Source organism: Mirounga leonina, unplaced genomic scaffold, assembly GCF_011800145.1.
Source record: "Mirounga leonina isolate KUSES-001 unplaced genomic scaffold, KU_Mleo_1.0 Mir_165, whole genome shotgun sequence".
In the NCBI taxonomy this organism is placed as follows: Eukaryota; Metazoa; Chordata; class Mammalia; order Carnivora; family Phocidae; genus Mirounga; species Mirounga leonina.
In genome coordinates this window covers 20,580,877-20,598,687 of record NW_023270415.1, presented here as the reverse complement: position 1 = coordinate 20,598,687, position 17,811 = coordinate 20,580,877, and the positions used below count along the sequence as shown (strand labels likewise).

Here is a 17,811-nt window from a genome sequence, read left to right as displayed (position 1 = left end):
AGCAGTATATTAAGTGCTAGGCATTGTTCTGGGCCTTTTATACATAAAGAAACATCTAATCCTCCAAAGAGTGAGACAAAGTCGGTATTATTACTGACTGGCCCCTATTTTTCAGATGAGGACACTGAGATGCAAAGAAATGAAGTTATACAGTTAACCAAGGACATGGCAAACCATTCAAACCCAGGCAGTCTGTCTCCCAAATCTGTGTTCCTAATCAGTATGCTACACTTCTTCCGCGTATCACTATAAACTAGAAACAGAGAGGGAGCTTTTCATTTTAAGACAGGATCACTTTGGCTGGTGATAACTCTTGAATTCCCAAAGACTCTCTAAGGTAGGAAAGGCTCTTTTTACATCCCTTCAACACACCACTGTGTATGTTTTTAGACATCCATGAAGGCCAATAGCTCAGCCTAGTTATTACCAGGTAGATGCATGTTCTTACTATCTACATGAGTCCGGGAGGGACAAAAAAATCAGTGTTTTGATAGTCAGAATCATCGTCTGTCATGTTTAGGGGTTGGTTGTCACTGGAACAGTGACTCATACACATAGACACAAGTCATACCATACAAACTCTGTCTTAGTATTTCTACAACCAGAGAGAAAGTTCTTCAAACTAAGGTGGACTTCCAAATGTGAAATGTAAATCACATTCCTGTCCCTTTGCCCAGAAGGGATATTTCAGTAAGTGCAGAGTACTAAGCTGATACTGTATTGGCCACTTAAAAGAAATTCCTGGGGCACCTGGGTGGCTCAGTCGGTTAAGCATCTGCCTTTGGCCCAGGTCATGATCTCAGGGTCCTGGGATGGAGCCCCGCGTCAGGCTCCCTACTCTGCGGGGAGCCTGCTTCTCCCTCTCTCTCTGCCTGCTGGTCCCCCTGCTTGTGCTTTCTCTCTGTCAAATAAATAAATAAAATCTTCAAAAAATAAAAATAAAAATAAAAGAAATTCCTGGTGGAAAAAGCAACCAGAAAATGAAATATTTCCCTAAGAGAGAGGCAGTCATGTGACAGAGAGCAGAGGGATGTCACCTTTTGTCTCTGGCCTCTGTCTGCAGGGATGCAGATGATGGTAATTTCTCGATCCACTTTAGAGCACGACAGGAGCCAATCAGCAAAATTTGAAAAGCAGTAGCACCCGTCCCCAGGGAGTTAATCTTACACATCTTTTTTCCCCCTAATCATAAAGATTATTGGGAGTCAACCCTTAGTTGAATTCCAACAACTACAAGTGTATATAATACAAGCTATTTTTTTCACTCTTATTTTTAATGCCTTTGCCAGAAAAGATATTTCATTCTGAAGCTTTTCTGAAAAATGCACTGAGTGCGTAGTTAGAATCCAAGTGATTCTATAGCCTTCCTTCTTCGCAAAGCATTTCTGGATTTTTGCCAACCATCAAAAATACACATTGGGGATTCGTTTACTGGCAGAGACATAAAACTAAAAGAATAATGAGGGAAAAGAAAGGTGCTGGGAATAGAACAGTATAATGGGAACTAATGATTGCCATGCCATACCTTAGCCTTTTAATATTACAACAGGAGCACGAGATTGGGCTTGAAGGGCTCCATACGTCTGCTCCTCCCCCTAAATGTACTTTTCCGGTCTTCATCTTATATTTACAACAGCCTAGTGAGGGAAGTGGGACAAGTATATTCTCATTTTGTAGAAAGTTACACAGTCAACAAAATGCCTAAAATTGGAACCAACTCTTAGTGCAGTGTTCTTCGAACAGCAGAATTTTGTGACTAGCAATACTCTGGCAAACTTATCATCATCAGAGATACTCAATATATCTACATCCCTTACAACATGGGCAACTGATGGCTCTGGATGGTTGCTGTCCCTCTCCTGTGGCCACTGTACATACTGAGCATCATCATGTCTGGCTAGTCTGGCTAGCCCTCCCATGAATATATTTTTTTAAGATTTTATTTATTTGTCACGGATAGAAAGAGAAAGAGATCTTGAGAGCACAAGCAGGGGGGAGCGGCAGGCAGAGGGAGAAGCAGGCTCCCAGCTGAGCAAGGAGCCCGAGGCGGGGCTCGATCCCAGGACCCCAGCTGGTACAATGACCTGAGCCAAAGGCAGGAGCTTAACTGACTGAGCCACCCAGATGTCTTGGCTCCTGTGAATATTATAGAATAGATTTAATCTGCTGGGTCATTCTTACTTCATGTAATACACAAATACGTTTCAATGCAGAGAATGCACAAATCTTTTTTCTTTTTTTTTTGGTAAAACTATAAAAGTAAGTAATTTTTAAATTAATTTTATGGTGAATCCCATTGTAAGAAGCCACGCTTGATTTACCTGCTTTGTTAATAACGGATTTGCTTAAAGTAACACCTGCATTTTAGATGCTACTATCAACTGGCTCCGGTTAACAGATTTCTTTAAAGCCTGCTAGAAAATAAACAGAAAAGGAAATTAAACACTGTCTTGAGAACCTGAGAGTTTCTAATGATGCTGATAATTTGTTTGGAAATATTTTGGTTACTTTTTATTTTTAAATAATTATCCTCTCTCAAAGGTCCTATAGCCTCATCACCTTTCGTCTAAAAATAAGCGCAGCAGAAACCACTGACGTTTATGTTAGAATCTGCCCCCCAGAAGGATTCCTTCAAAATGTGCCTCATTGCCCTGTAATAGCCACAATCCGCAGCCACTTTCAAACACATTTCTCACGTCTATTATCACCACTTCCCCTACACCAGAGATGACCATGCAAGATTCCCTAGTAATTTGAAGGCAAAATCATAAAGCAAATATGAATTCTCACTGCAATCTAATTTTGCTTTTACATTTTTGTAAAGTCTACAAAAGAGAGAAGGACCTTGCCCCTAGATATACACATGTACCTGAAGACCAGTGGTTTACCAAAATTGAACATTACATTTTGTAAATTCTGTACCCTGCAGATACGAATGTAAAAAGCCTACAGTGTTTCAGTTCTACTATGGTAAATACTCGCACAGCAAAGATGTCCTAAAAAAAAAAAAGCCTCAGTCAATGACTTATTTGTTTTAAGCCCTATAATGCAATCACAACTGAATCTTAATAACAGGATTTGACCCTATCACCTAATTATTCCAGGGATGACTTCTTAAAAAATCTAACCTTCATTTGTAATTGCGATGCCCTCTTGTGAAATCGAAGCAGATGAATGAGGTTAAATTAGGACATCATTGAGAGAAGGAACCTAAATTTGAATACATCTGCCACCAGTGCTCTAGGGATTCAACATCGACACAAATCAAATGCTTCCTATGTAAGCAGAGTTAATCAGTCCTAAAAATGCCCTAACATAGTACAAGGCAGTATTTCTTTTCAGAAAATGCAACTTGATACTGAGAAATATATTCCGCCTTAACTTTAAAATGCCATTCAAAATTATCCTATGAGAAAGGGAATCAATTTAAAACATCTTGCCTGAAACCAAGCTGTGGAATTGCATTCTGCTTCTTAAAATTCACTGTTATAAGGATCCACACTTTTTCTCTCCTAAACTGTGGCTTAGTGATCTTAAAACAAATGTGCACTTCGTGTGGGTCATTTTGGCACTGGATGGGATGCTTCTGTCCTTCTTACCCATCTTAAAGATGTCTTGGGGGATATCTCAATGTGAGCACGGCCCTGAGACCCTTCCTAACAAGCATTGCCACAAAGTAATCTCTTGTAACACTTATGGTTGCAGGGATAGAACAAGACCATTGTGTGTGACCTGATTTCATTTCAGTGACTGTCCCAGTAAAGAATGACATCATCCCATTCTTTTTTCTTGATCTCCACTTGTGACTGTCCCCCTCTCCCCGCCCCCACCCTCATCATAATTAAACTGCTCCCCTCCCTCCCCCTCCTCATTCCCAGGGGAGTAGCTATTTTCCTCTTAACTTCCTGCCTGAATGTATCATTATGGCAAGAGCAAAGGGTTTTGCTCTGGTCGGTTAATATCCCGGGAGTGTGTTTCCTCGCCATATTAGACAAAGCTCTATTCTCTTGGCAGCCAAAGCATACTGAGAGGACCATCTGCTGGGACAGGTCTCACTCAGTCAGATGAAAATGGAGAAAAGCCAGCGAAAGGTGGCACAGGCTGAAGCTTGGTGTTTTCTTTCAGCACAAGTTTGAGGATGTACTGTCTAAACAGATCCATTTAACGATGTGTATGCATGTGTGCACATTGGTAGGCTTGCGCATACTAGCACTTGCTTTATCACTTAGATTTGTATCGATGACCCACATGTGAAAGTATTTAGTCTCGGAGGGATGAAAGGACGGGACGCAGGAGAAGACATTAGTTTCAAAACTGGCATTAGAAGGCAACTAAATAAAACGGCTGTGTGAAGGAAGGTGCGGGTTAGGTTTTTTTGAGCATAGTTATCTCTTACAGGAAAAAAGCAAAATCCACTTAATATGCCCCACATCCGTGTAATAGGAAATGATGCCCCAATTCAAACTAATGAACTATGAAGACACTGCAGAAACTGTAGATTGTTTCAATACAACAGTGAAAAGAATCAGAATAAAATAGTATATTCTCTGAGTTTCCAATTATATAAAATATTAGGTAGTACCATACGAAATTGCTGCTTTTGTAGGTCAAAATAGTCAAATAGTGGCAGTTGTGTATGATTCCTCACTGCATATATTCATATATAAAAAACTTAAAGGGCTGGAGTTAAGTGTGTGTATGCTTTACCTCAACATATTTTCATATTGGATCGCTATTATATTGTTTTACAACAAATACATTATTTTAACTGACGCTAGGATGTGCAATGAGAAACGTTAAGGGCGAGAATGATCACAAGGGAAAAGAGTCGGCTTCTTAGCACCCCCAAATTCAGCTATTTATATTCCGCAGCAAGCTTTTAATGCTCGGTGGATACCCAAAGATAATTTTAGCAGTTTTTAGGGTCGAAGTCTGGAGTTGATCCCTTGAAAAGATGTAGTTCACTATTACAGTCCATGGACAATTAAAAAAAATCTCTTAAATTTAAATTAAGGCATTGAGTATCACTTAAATTATTAAGGTAATATAAAAAAAATAAAGTGCCAGGGAGGCACAGCCAAGACATGCTTATGATAAAATTTTCCATCCTAAATAGGCATCAGCAGGGCTAGGAAAGGTCTTAATTTCCTTACAAACAACATAGCCGCTGTTCTAAGTTATCCCATCTGTGTGCCCCAAACCTTGTCTGACAGAGCAGTTTTCGAGTCCGGAATGCACAATAGCAGCCATTCAGATTTTGGCAGGTGTATTTCAAGCTGAAAACCAGGCTCCACAAAAAATAACAGTCTGTTTCACAGGTGTGAACATTTTTGCCAAGAACTCTCACAATCTCCCCCAAGCTGTGAAATTTAATTGTCCTTTTGTTGTCTTATTGTATGTGAACACAATCTATCTTTCCTTGGATCAAAAGAGAATCTTCTGGCAATTGGACAGTCAGGAGATGCTTAGGCAGCTTCTGTGTTTTGCTTATAACATCTCCTGGTTCTGTTTCTCGTGTTACGTACTTTGGAGGTGATGCCAAGTTCAATGAACTGCAGGTAAGCAGTTCTTAAAGCTGGAAAAATGTTGAATGAACTTTATATCCAGATGACAGGAGCAGAGAGGCAATCAAAAATGCACAAGGCAGCATTCTGAAGCTCTAAGGCTCCTTAAAGTGGTCCTTATTTTATAAACCTGACTGTCTGAGCACACACAGAAAGGACTCATTGCTTTCTACAAAATTTGCCAGATGAGAGGACTGTAGAGCTAGGAATACAGAGGTGGTGGTGCAAAGTGACTCAGCTGTCTATCTAATCCAGCTCAAGGACTGGATGAAGAAGGGCAGAGAGTTTGAAGCCGGGACTTGGTGGGACTTCGAATCTGAATTTTCCAGTCCAAGGACAGAAAAAGCATGCTGGAGACTCCTCTCAGAGGGGGCCTACAGATGTTTAAGAAGTAGGCGTCTTGTGTGTTAAATGTGAGCAAGTGATTCTTTTTTTTTTTTTTTAAAGATTTTATTTATTTATTTGAGAGAGAGAATGAGAGAGAGAGAGCACATGAGAGGGGGGAGGATCAGAGGGAGAAGCAGACCCCCTGCTAAGCAAGGAGCCCAATATGGGACTCGATCCCGGGACTCCAGGATCATGACCTGAGCCGAAGGCAGTCGCTTAACCAACTGAGCCACCCAGGCGCCCCTTGAGCAAGTGATTCTAACTTGATCCAATATTAAACACATTTCTGTTTTCTTGTAATAAGAATATGCTGAAAAATGAAAAGGACATAATGCTTAAAGTAAAATTACCCATTAAATGGAGAACTGACTATGGGGCGCCTGGGTGGCTCAGTTGTTAAGCATCTGTTTTCGGCTCAGGTCATGATCCCGGGGTCCTGGGATGGAGCCCCACATCGGGCTCCCTGCTCGGCAGGAAGCCTGCTTCTCCCTCTCCCACTCCCCCTGCTTGTGTTCCCTCTCTCGCCATGTCCCTCTCTGTCAAATAAATAAATAAAATCTTTAAAAAAAAATGGAGAACTGACTCAAGAAGATGAAGAATTCTTAAGAAGTCACAGTTCTACTGTTCATTGAACTAATTTCTAAACAGATACCTTTTTTAGTTTCTGTTTTGGATTATTTCCTCTCCTGTTTGGAATTTTGAAGGAAGGAGACCTAAGTTTCAACTTGTTTTCTCTTATTTTTGATTTATCTTGTGGATAACCAGCTTCAATATGTTTCTGGTGATACCCCAGATCATCTGCACACAAAGCACAGAGAATTACAGGAAAAAAATGGCAAGGCTCATGATTTTCTGTCAAGGAACTAACCCCAGACTTCTGTACACTTCTAGGTATTTCCCTGCTAAACTTGCCATTTGTAGTGTGGACACAAAATGCTTAATTCCATAAGTATTAGAAAGAAAAGCTCGATAAATCAGTCCTCAAGAGACAAACCTGAAATTCAGGCCAGACCTGCTAAAGATTTCATTTTGTTTTGTGTGAGGTTCACGAACTTTTTGGTGATTAGAGGACTTTATCCAAGACAACCTGGGCCAACGCAAGGCTTAGAATGAAAAGCAAGTGAAGGGTAATGATTTTGAAGAGCCGCAATTTGAAATCAACAGGAATTCAACAGTTTCCATTGCATTAGTTTGGTTGGGGAAGAAGGGAACAAATTTCAATGTTGACATTTGAGAAGAGACACATGGGGCTGTAAACTTATATGAATCAACACCCCTAAGAATGTTTTTGCAACTAAGGTCATATCGCTTAGGTGGGTCTCTGTAACTCTTCCTGGCCCCACAATACCCTGGCACTAATATTCACTTGGCCAAGGCAAGAAACTGTGAAGGCAAAGCTATGAACAAGACAGGTGACATTTGTGTGGATGACCGGGTGGAGCTGGCCTGCCATTCACTGTGGCTCTAAATTCCCCTGAGCTTCCTGAGCAGCCATGACATGTTCATAAAGTGCTTTACACCCAATGTGGGGCTCAAACTCACAACCCAAGATCAAGAGTCACAGGCTCTCCTGACTGAGCCAGCTGGGCGCCCCTGATTCTTTAGATACTCATTATTCAGACGGTTCTTTTGCCATTCCTGAAGACTAATTTCATGCAATGGCTCTACCCCATTTAAGGCCCCTTTTAGCTCTCTCATCCAGGGAGGAGGAAAATGTTACGGGAAGGTGCGGGGCTCCTCTGTTTCTTACAATTCCCCATCCATGAAACAGTCCCTCTTCAAGTGACATGGAGTGCTCAGCTTTAATTAGCCCCTTGGCTTAATTAAGCAAGAGATAAATGTTTGCTACGAGTACCTTTGAAGATTTTCTGCAATTACTCTGTCGTGGAGAACCTGCATGTCATCTGCCAAAATCACCTTCTTCAGACGGTGGTGGGTGGCCGTCAGCACCTACAATGGAGGAGAGCAAATGTGCCCTCAGTTGCATTTTATCAGTGGCTTCTCTCATCTCTCAGATGGTGCCCTTTCACAAACTTCAAAGAGGAACATCATTAGGAATAATAGTCTCCAAATTTTATCCACACTGCTTTTCTTACAATCACTTGTGAGAGACTTTGAAATACGGTGGGTAATTCAGTGCTTTTGTAGGAGTTCCCATTCGTCTCTCTCTTCATCAAGGGAAAGACTGTCCCTTAGATTCATTTCATATTATTCTCTGACTAGATTTCCTAAAACTAATAAAGAAGAATTTCTTTTTAAAAGTTTACAAAGCGTTCCAAGTTTAAAAGTTGAGTGACCTCGAATTTCAGGTTGTGAGACCTGTTTGGAAGGAAAATGTGCTGATTCACAAAATCTCCTAAAGCTGCTGCAAGCTATTATTTGATGAGTAGCAAAGTAAGCATTTACAAGTGGTTAAATTTGTTTCTCTTTTGCATTTATGGCAGGTGAAAAATGTAAGTAACTCAAATCAACTTAGATACTTCGAATAAGAGGAAACACCCAGATTAATGCAGTATATGATGATGTAATCTTGCCTCAGTGCAGAGCACATTTTAACATGTACACATCATATGATACATAGTACAAAAGAGGAAATAGAAAATATGTAACATATGTATCTTATGAGAAAATATAAGCTATCAGAAATATAAAAGAATAGGAAAGCAATACACACACTTTAACAACCCCACATTTCCTTTACCTTTAGAAAGTATTTTTCTTGCCCATGTAAATATTAGAACATTTCATTTGAGCCTTCTTACCTCTTCACTGGTGAAAACCAGTGTCTATTGGTATGCACAGAGGGGAATCTCAGAGGTAATGGGTATAGATTATTTCCCTCAATACAATAGACCTGGAATCTCTTCTGGATCTGAACTGGCCCTGCTGATTTAGGTTAAACGTGGGCAGTACCAAGTCCTTTTTGCTCTGCTCTGGAAGCTTCATTCTTATAGCAAGATTTTGCCGCAGCAGGGCCTCCCTGGTGCTGGCCTTGTTGGCTGCAGGACCCTTCCTCCCACGCCACCCTTATCATGTCTCTTTCCATTCCTGACAGAAGCTCAGCTCCACCACCCATCTACACCACCCTCTGTCATCTGGCACGCCCAACCCAGTTGGCCTTTTGACTGCTCCCCTATGCTTCCCACCCTGGGAGGTGCTGAACTCTCGGACAGCTTTTACATTCTCTGTTCCCATGTCTCTGATAATCTTACAAATTATTATAAGCATCACACAGAGGTCTACTTTTTAAATATGTTCCTGGAGGACATGGAAATGTTTATGTTTATAATTATGCATGACACCTTGTGATCTCCCCAAGTAAATGTTTACCCCGGAGCGTGAAGCTCTAAGTATCTGCCTGTGGTCGTGCTGGCATAGCCTAATGCCAAAGAACACTCTTTTTGCAATCATTCTGAATATACTCCTGGGGGTAGCAGACCCTGGAATTGGATGCCTGAATTCCAAGCTACAGCATTCACTGGCTATGTGACCTTGAGCGAGTTACTGAATTTCTCTATGCCTCGGAAGCCTCTGAAAAATGGGGATTGAAGATAGTATCTAACCCATAGGGTTGATGGGAAGATGACAGGTTAGCATCCAAGTAAAAAATTTAGAAGGATTTTTGGCCCATCGTTAAGCACACTATAAACGTTGGCCATTGTTATTACGTGGGCTAATTTTTTTTTTTTTTTTTTTTAGCCTGTAATAAAGATACAACTGCCCTTGCAGTGGTAATTTGCAATCAAAAGGTATTTTCATGGAATGGGAGCAGAGTTTCCATAAATTTTATAAACAAGGGCTCTGATTTGTCATCATTAAACTGGTAACCTGTGGGATTATAATGTAACAATTTAATTGCTGTCGGCTATTAGAGGGAGAACAGAGGCAGCCTGAATACCTGGCTGATGCGTATGTGCCCACGAGAGGCAAATGCTTCTGGCGGTGCTGTGTGAGGTTGTGTTGGCCAGATCAGAGCAAGGTGATAGGATGGCTGAGCCATCACGGTTCTTGGCTCCGTAACTTGGACACCAGCAGAGGTACTGCTTGGATCCTGTCCTCCTTCACACGCACCTCTTGGAACAATTCGTTATAAATAGGCATAGTACTAAGTGTGCAAAAGAAATTTCTTATTAAAGTGTTTCTTTTTTAATAATTGCATGAATGAACACGGTTAAAACAAATTTATTCTTTAATTTTAGCAAAATGGCATCATCTGGCAAAGAGAATTAACATTAAAGAGAATATTATTGGGCGCCTGGGTGGCTCAGTTGGTTAAGCGACTGCCTTCGGCTCAGGTCATGATCCTGGAGTCCCGGGACCGAGTCCCGCATCGGGCTCCCTGCTCGGCAGGGAGTCTGCTTCTCCCTCTGACCCTCGTCCCTCTCCTGCTCTCTGTCTCTCATTCTCTCTCTCTCAAATAAATAAATAAAATCTTCAAAAAAAAAAAAGAGAGAATATTATTGGTCTATGGCTTTGTTCATATTTAATCAGCAATTTCTCTTGGATTTTCAATGATATAAATATAATGTTATTATTGCAGATGTATAGTTATATAAACATAATTCAAGTAATTAATACTTACGTTTTTTAGGGTACGTATTTCAGTAACATTTTAGTAGATAATAACATAAGGCATTACTGGGGGCTCGGTAGGTGGTCCATTGATCAGGTTGGGAAATGCTATAAGACAGTACCCACCAGCCTGGCTTCCTCAGGGTCCCCCCTCTCCTCCTTCCCCCACCCTCACGCTCTGTGAGACTCTCTTTATACTTTCATTTCCGCTGTTCTTTACCTAGAAAAATCTGCCATTATTCCCCCCACCTATTCAAGTTCTAGGCACCCCTCTGGGATCAGCTGAAATCCTAACATTTCCTAACAACCTCTATTTTCATTTCTCTCACCAGCACTCCAACACTTAAAAACCCATGCCATGCAATGTAGCATTTAGTTATACAGTCCCCACTGTTGTCACTGCTTGCCTACATGGGTGAGGGCTCATCTCTCGATCAGGTTTTAGGATTGCTAAATTGTGAGGGTTATACCTGGGGCTTCGTCTACATCTCAGACTCTAATCATAACGTGGCCGCCAGGAAGTATGATGCGCCAGTGAAGCACCCCTTCATCATCAGGATCTGAGTTGTGTCTTGATTCCGGGTTTGTTTTGGAGTTTATTCAAGTTTTGGTCAAAAACACCTAATCTAAGACCTTGAATGGTTCCTGAAGCAAGGATAAATTGTCAGTCCACACGGCGCCGAAGCTGGGCCACACAAACTTGAATGAAGCAGGCCATCACTGGCCTGGCTCTGGGTCATTTTGTCCTTTCTTTTTATTAAGCCAGATTTATGATATTTTCCATAAGCAACGACTCAGCACAAGACTCAGATGTGTCTTGCGCAAACGCGTGTGTGGGGGGGAGAAAGAGAGAGAGAGTGAGAGAGCAAGAAAGTGAGCGCTCATATGAATCTCAGTTTCTGTTCATAAAATGCACAGATAAGATTGGGAGACATCCAAAACCCCTTTCTGCTCTAAAATTCTATAAAACATTGGCACCTATGCCTATTAATTTGACATTAACATCCACAAATAAATGCAGTTGTGCACCAGAATTTCACCTGCTGATAATATACTGGGAAGCTGAGTTTGATAGTTTAAGAGCTGTACTTGAAAAGTTTGGTTTGGCTTCTCTGTCTGTATTAGCGCTGTTGTACTTAGCACTTATGAATCCATGCTATAAAGTAAGTAGATGATTGAAATTAAGTCTCTTGGCTTTCAGTTGTTCAGAAACTGAGCTGCATTTCCTGGCTCTCAAACTTCGTAAACTCATCAGATTTTGCTGCAGAGAAATGCCATTAAAATAACAGTCCTCGGTGGAAAACACTAGCACCATTCATAGTGAAATGCTGAAACAGTAACTGATGTTTTTAAACTGAATTGGAGGTATTTTTCTACACTGTACACACATATACACACATGGAGATAGATGTGTGAGGTAAACACGTCGTTTTCTTCGGCAGTCCTTTAATTTCTCCTAAAAATGGCTTTTCATCTTGTTGCAGAAGTGCATTCTGTCTGTGCTTGTAATGCCTTGGAAAGTAATAACAGTTCCAAACTGCTTTCCCTAAGGAGTTGTTGGAAGGTCCAAAATGTCCTCATTAGAAAACTTGCACTGAACCACACAAATCTTGCCATTGTGGATGGTGCTCGCATGTGGGACTATTACTTCATGCACAATGACATGAGACCAGAAAACATGTGAACAGGAAGCCAAACCCAAGAGAGAGTTGGGGAGCGTCCAGCTTTCCAAACAGCACAGAAATGAAGCAAGATTCAGCAATCTTCTGCACTCAGGTGTCTGGGGGCCCACACAGCTGCACCCTGTCCCACCCTTCAAACACTGTGCAGGAGAGCAGTGGCTCAGGCAGCACCCAGCCTGGAGTGGATCATTATGTCAGCAACCCCAAAAAGACTCTGAAGAGTGTAGCACTCACTTATGGAGCCAAGACTTTAAATGGTTTGAGTGACCTACACCTGGAATGGCCAGCACCGTATATGGAAGCTCAGTATATTCTTCATACTTTCTATTGTGCTAATGGGAATTCCCCCCAATATATCCGGCTCCTTCTTTAAATAATAAACTTTCCCATGATGCCAGTCCATCTTCTTCTAAAATATACATATGGTGATTATTTTGTATAGCTGATACACTAACTGTTCCTTTTTGGAACTTTTCTTTTTTTTTTTTTATGGCGGAAATATTTTGTAAAAATAGAAACCTTTTTCATGATTTCAAAAGCCCAAAATAATTTCTGAAGTTTGGGGAATGTTGAAGTGAACCATCAGAAGCCAGATGGAATTCAGCTTATAACCAAATATTATCTTTCTGATGAGCGAGAAAACCTCTTTCTATTTACAAGTGGGAATAGCTTCTTAAATCTGTTTTAAAATATGTTGATACAGTTTGCCTACCAGAAAGAAATATTATATGACTTTGTGAGACGAGTCATGCAGTCCGGGGCTAAGCCCCTTTCCTAATAAATGGTATTTGCTCTGGAGTGTTCAGGTGGGGAAGGCACTATGAAATGCAGGAAATCCAATCGAGGCTTTGCCATGGAAGATTAAGTGCTGAGTGCAGAAAGGGTGAAAGGTATAAGAAAACTAAGGTTATCAAGTAATCAGACCTCAAAGATTTAAAAAGTCACAGCTTCCTGTCTGCTAATCAGATTGTTTTCTATTCATTCTGTTAAAATTCTTCCAGTTGTCATCTTTTAAAAAACTCGCAAATGCTAACCACCGCCCACTCCTTTCTTTTTTTTAAAGATTTTATTTATTCATTTGAGACACAGAGATACAGAGATACAGAGAGAGAGAGAGAGAGAGCATGAGCCGGGAGAGAGGCAGAGGGAGAGGGAGAAGCAGGCTCCTTGCTGAGCCAGGAGCCTGATGTGGGGCTCGATCCCAGGACCCTGGGATCATGACCTGAGCTGAAGGCAGACGCTTAACCATCTGAGCCACCCAGGCGCCACCCCCCTACTCTTTTCCAATGACGCACCGTTCAAGCATAGCGGAAGAACTTGCCCGTCACACGGAAGGAGATGGTTGTAGGCAAAGTAATGGCCAGGTGGGAAATGACCTCCTTTCCTCCAATTTCTGAGTGTGCCCCCTAATTCATGGGCAGTGAGTGGAAAAGTCTGCTAAGGAAGGGCTGCTTCTTCATGACTAAATATTCTTTGTGAATATGTGTTCTTCCTCAATAAGTATTCTACTAGCCCTCAGATCTTTTTTCCTAGTCTCTCCTAATTGCTGAAGGCTCAGAGGAAGTACAAATTAGTCTTTTTAAGGGTATGCATGGCTATTGGCAAGGCGGCCCTAGACATGGCCTTCCTGTTGAAAAGTTAATGGAAAAACAATCCGCTCAACAGCAGGGATGCAAGATGAAAGTTCAGAGCCCAGTAAGCCCAGATATTGACATTTCTTGGGGCCATCAAGCATAACAGAGTGCTTAAAATCCTCCCCCCTCCAAATCTGGCAATTTTATACTTTTTAAAACACTTTTTTGATTTTTTTACTCAATGTTGCTGTCTACCTTCTTCCTCCGTCCCCCGGCCCCCGACTAACTCGATTTTCTGTTATAAAGGTGTGTCTCCTTCTGTTTTATGGTATTCCATCATAGCTACCCAGTTGAGCCCAAAACTAATACAGACCTTTCCTTTTCCTTCCATTCCCTCATTCAGCCCCCAAGTCGAGAATGTCCTACCTTCTAAATATTTCTGGACTCTGTGTCCTACTGTCCACCTACACTACTCAGGACCTCAGCATTTCTCACTATACACTGCAAGAGTCTTTGAACCGGTCTCCTAGTTTATAGCATTGTCAACTCCCTTGGCCTTTGCCCACCCCCACTCCATACTGGATACTAGATGCTCTATGTAAAACCTTCCTAAAACAAAAATCATATTTACTCTCTGCTTTCTTCGCCCCATTCAGATCGACTCCCACTGATTAAACAGTGATTCTGACAGTTCCAACGCTGGTGAATTTAAGGAGCTGGCACCGCCATGCTTCCGTCATTGGGACGGCTTTGCTACAAACAAATACATCGTCTAGTAAACCATCATGAGTGGCCTAATGATGCCATTGGTTTACATTTCAGCCCAAGCTTTTTTTTTTTTTTTTTATCGATATGAACCTATAAAACAGATTTTTGAAGATCACGAGCTGATCCATGCATGAGTTTGAGTTTTACTAGAGTAACAGATCTAAACACCTCAGCATGAGGCACTGGAATATTCATGGTTGGGCCCCTGACTAAATCTCCAGCCCCTCGCAGGTTCAACACTCTAGCACCAACTGAAATCAGCTTCTAACCCCAGGCTTTCTTACACCTTCTCTCCAACTGTCCTCTTCTGCAAGGTCCTTCCACACCTCTTGCTGATCCTTCAAGACTCACGCAATCACTGTCATCTTTGCGCAAGTTCCTTTGACTGACACTAGGCAGAAATAATCACTCTGGCTTCAATTCTGTCACTTAACCTTAAACACACTTCTGTTTTTGTAGGTAGTGCACTGTTAAGAAAATTATCTGTTGTTTCCAACTGTCCCCTCAGATTATAAACTCTTCCAGGGCAGGATATTAATCTTACTCACCTTTGCATCACCAGTGCTTAGTGTGGCATGTAATACATAGTAGATGCTCAATAAATGAATGAGTTGACTCGAAGGTGAAAAAATAGAGTAAATGGAAAAGCCCTACAATGGACTGAAACACTGCTATTTTCAGACACCGTGCTAAGTAGTTCACATATATTATCTCCTTTCAGTCCTTTCAACAATCCTGTCTTTGAGGTAAGTAGTATTGGTCATATTTTATAAACGTGAAACCTGAGGCTGCAAATCTTAAAGATCTTGTTGCTGGTCATATAACCAGGTAATGGCAAAAGCAAGCCTCAAATCTGGACCCCATCATGGTTTGTATTCTTTCTACTATGACTGAGTATGCCTTTGAAGATAATGTTGAGATTATGTGGCTGATCTTTGTAATTAAATTAGCTACCATATAGAATTTAGTGTTGACAGATCACTTTTAAATTCAGGGGTAAAAGCAACTAGAATCCAGTCTCATTTTCAACTTTAATTACGCCTCAGAATTTCTTGGAAGCCACAGAGAATTCTAAGTGGAGATGTCATTTAAAGAGGTTCTTTAAAACAGACATAATTTTATATGTCTTCTTATGTTTGCTTAATAAATAGCTCTATTGCATTCTGAACTTTGATATGAAATCTTTCCACCTGGCCCATTTTGGATATTATATCATGTAAAATTCTGAGCACCAGAGAGATACAAGAAATGTAAGAGTATATGTATGTGCAAATATATATTTAATTATCCTGAACACTTACATACATTTGAACATATAAACATACACGCAAACACACACATTTATACATACTCATTATATGTGGTTTTCACATCTGCTTATCTAACGATAAAGACAATCAAGCCCAGTGTTATAGCACTAAAAGTGAGAGGTCTAGTCAATTTATATATCTTAAGTTTTCTTACCTGAGTAAAGACATTAATTTTCTATATGCCATAGTGCACCAAGTTATCATCATGGTTTTGTAAGTGCAAATTGTACAACTACCCAAAATAGCACTGAAATAAGTTCAGAAATGGGATCTTTCTTAGTGTTATTCTCAGGTTTTAAATTCACTTTTTGTTGAAAAACACTTTCTCAACGCAATGAGCATCATCCCTGCAAAAACTACTCTGTGAATTCAGCATTCTGCACATTCGGAGTTTAATGACAGAGTTTTGGTTTTTGCCAGGGCTTCAGAAGTTAGTGTCCATGTTCCTTTAATATTTAGACCCTTCAGCGCGGCGGCGAACAACGTAATAACAATTCACATGTCCACTGTAGTTACAGTGTTTTGTAGAGTTCACACAAGCCCGAGCAAGTTTCAAGCCTACGCCGAAAGATGGGATTTATTTCATAGTGTGAAAAGAAACTTCCAACAATCCTATTTGTCCGGAACTGTGAGCACGGCAAGCGGAGAAACTGAAGACTAAAGTCCTGCCATCCGTTCTGGTTGCCTAACAAACCAGGTGAATAGCCAGAATTCCTCTCTAGGGTGAGGAGATGTGTGTAGACCAGTCAGACCAACCAGGACCCGGTTGCAGTGGCCAATTTCAGCACCTGGCCTGGGTGCTCTTTTGTGAAGTGAATTATCCACCCAAACCTCTTTCCCCTCCTTTAACTTTCAGGAGGGACCCAACTGGGTGGAGGACTTTGGCCAGAAACACACTTTCCATCACCTAAGAATCCGAGCGGGGGAAATGCTTCCAACGAAGAGATACTATGAAATGGACAAGGGCAGTAAGGAAAGTTTGCTTCCTTCCTTTTTAAAGAAAAAGCAGAGCATCATACTTACGAAAGCCGCCTTCCAAATCTTCTCTAGAGAACAAGCTCTGGGAACTGGGAGCCTGCAGAGGAGCAGAGATAAGGTGGCAGCGGGACTTCCTTCCTCCTCCCCAGGCCGAGAGTCATTGTTCCTTATCTGCCCTGGCCTCCGAGGCGCGCGGGGAGCCAGGGAGGCCTGGCCTCTGACCCGCACCGCCCTCCCCTCTGGCCTCCGCGCCCGGGCTGGGGGTTTGCTCTCCGCAGCTACAGCCGCCCGGCCTGATAGCGGCCCAAAGATTCATTAGGGACTGTCTGCGAAGTGCTTGCAAGATGAAGAGGGTTATATAAGCCCGCGTATTATTATCATCACACACCCCCATAGAACCCAGGCTGCCAGACAAACAAAAGGCAGTTCCAAGAAGAGGAGGAGCAGAGGCAGAAGTTACACTGGGGGTGAATTTCGGGACACTGCTGAACTGACTGGAAAAAAAAAAAAAAAAAAAAAGGCAACCCAATATGTGTATGCAAAGCTCGGCAAACAAACAGTGAGCTGCAGCTGGCCGGCCGGCCGCGGGGGCAGGCTGCTCGGAGGGCGGGCCGGCCGGTTTGCCGGAGCTGCCGGGGCTGCCGGGCGTGCGGTTCCGGGCCCCCCCCGGCCCCCCCGCCCCAAGCTCCCAGCGCGCCGGCACAGTAGCCTCCTGTGGCGGGATGTAGTGCCTGAGGAAGATGTGGTATTTGGAAAGGCCGGCGTTCCAGAGACCAAGTGCTTGGTAAACACTGATGTTTCTGAGACTCAGACCAGGTGCTTCTGGTGCTTCCCTTGGTTCCCGGGCTCTTGTTTTCCCAGCGATGGTTTGCAGGGAGCTCCCCGAGCCAGGGCTGAGCCCTCTATTTTCATCCTCGAGTTGTGGTCTCCGTGGCGTCTCACGCTTTTCTCTGTGGGAGCGATAGACCGAGCCAGA

The 17,811-nt window shown here is 42.0% G+C and overlaps 1 protein-coding gene across 3 annotated transcripts in view; it reads right to left on the bottom strand.

The window, feature by feature from the left end:
- Window positions 1–17,811, bottom strand: part of SULF1 (sulfatase 1) — a 176,526-nt gene that overhangs the window by 134,638 nt on the left and 24,077 nt on the right. The window contains exons 1-2 of one of the 3 annotated variants that reach the window (XM_035011298.1): window positions 16,881–17,323; window positions 7,807–7,901 (exon numbers count right to left, since the gene is read on the bottom strand). The gene's annotated coding sequence lies outside the window, so the exon portion shown is untranslated. Of the gene's footprint in view, window positions 1–7,806; window positions 7,902–16,880; window positions 17,324–17,811 lie in introns of those variants that run through there. The other 2 variants (XM_035011299.1, XM_035011300.1) reach the window with 2 other exon arrangements.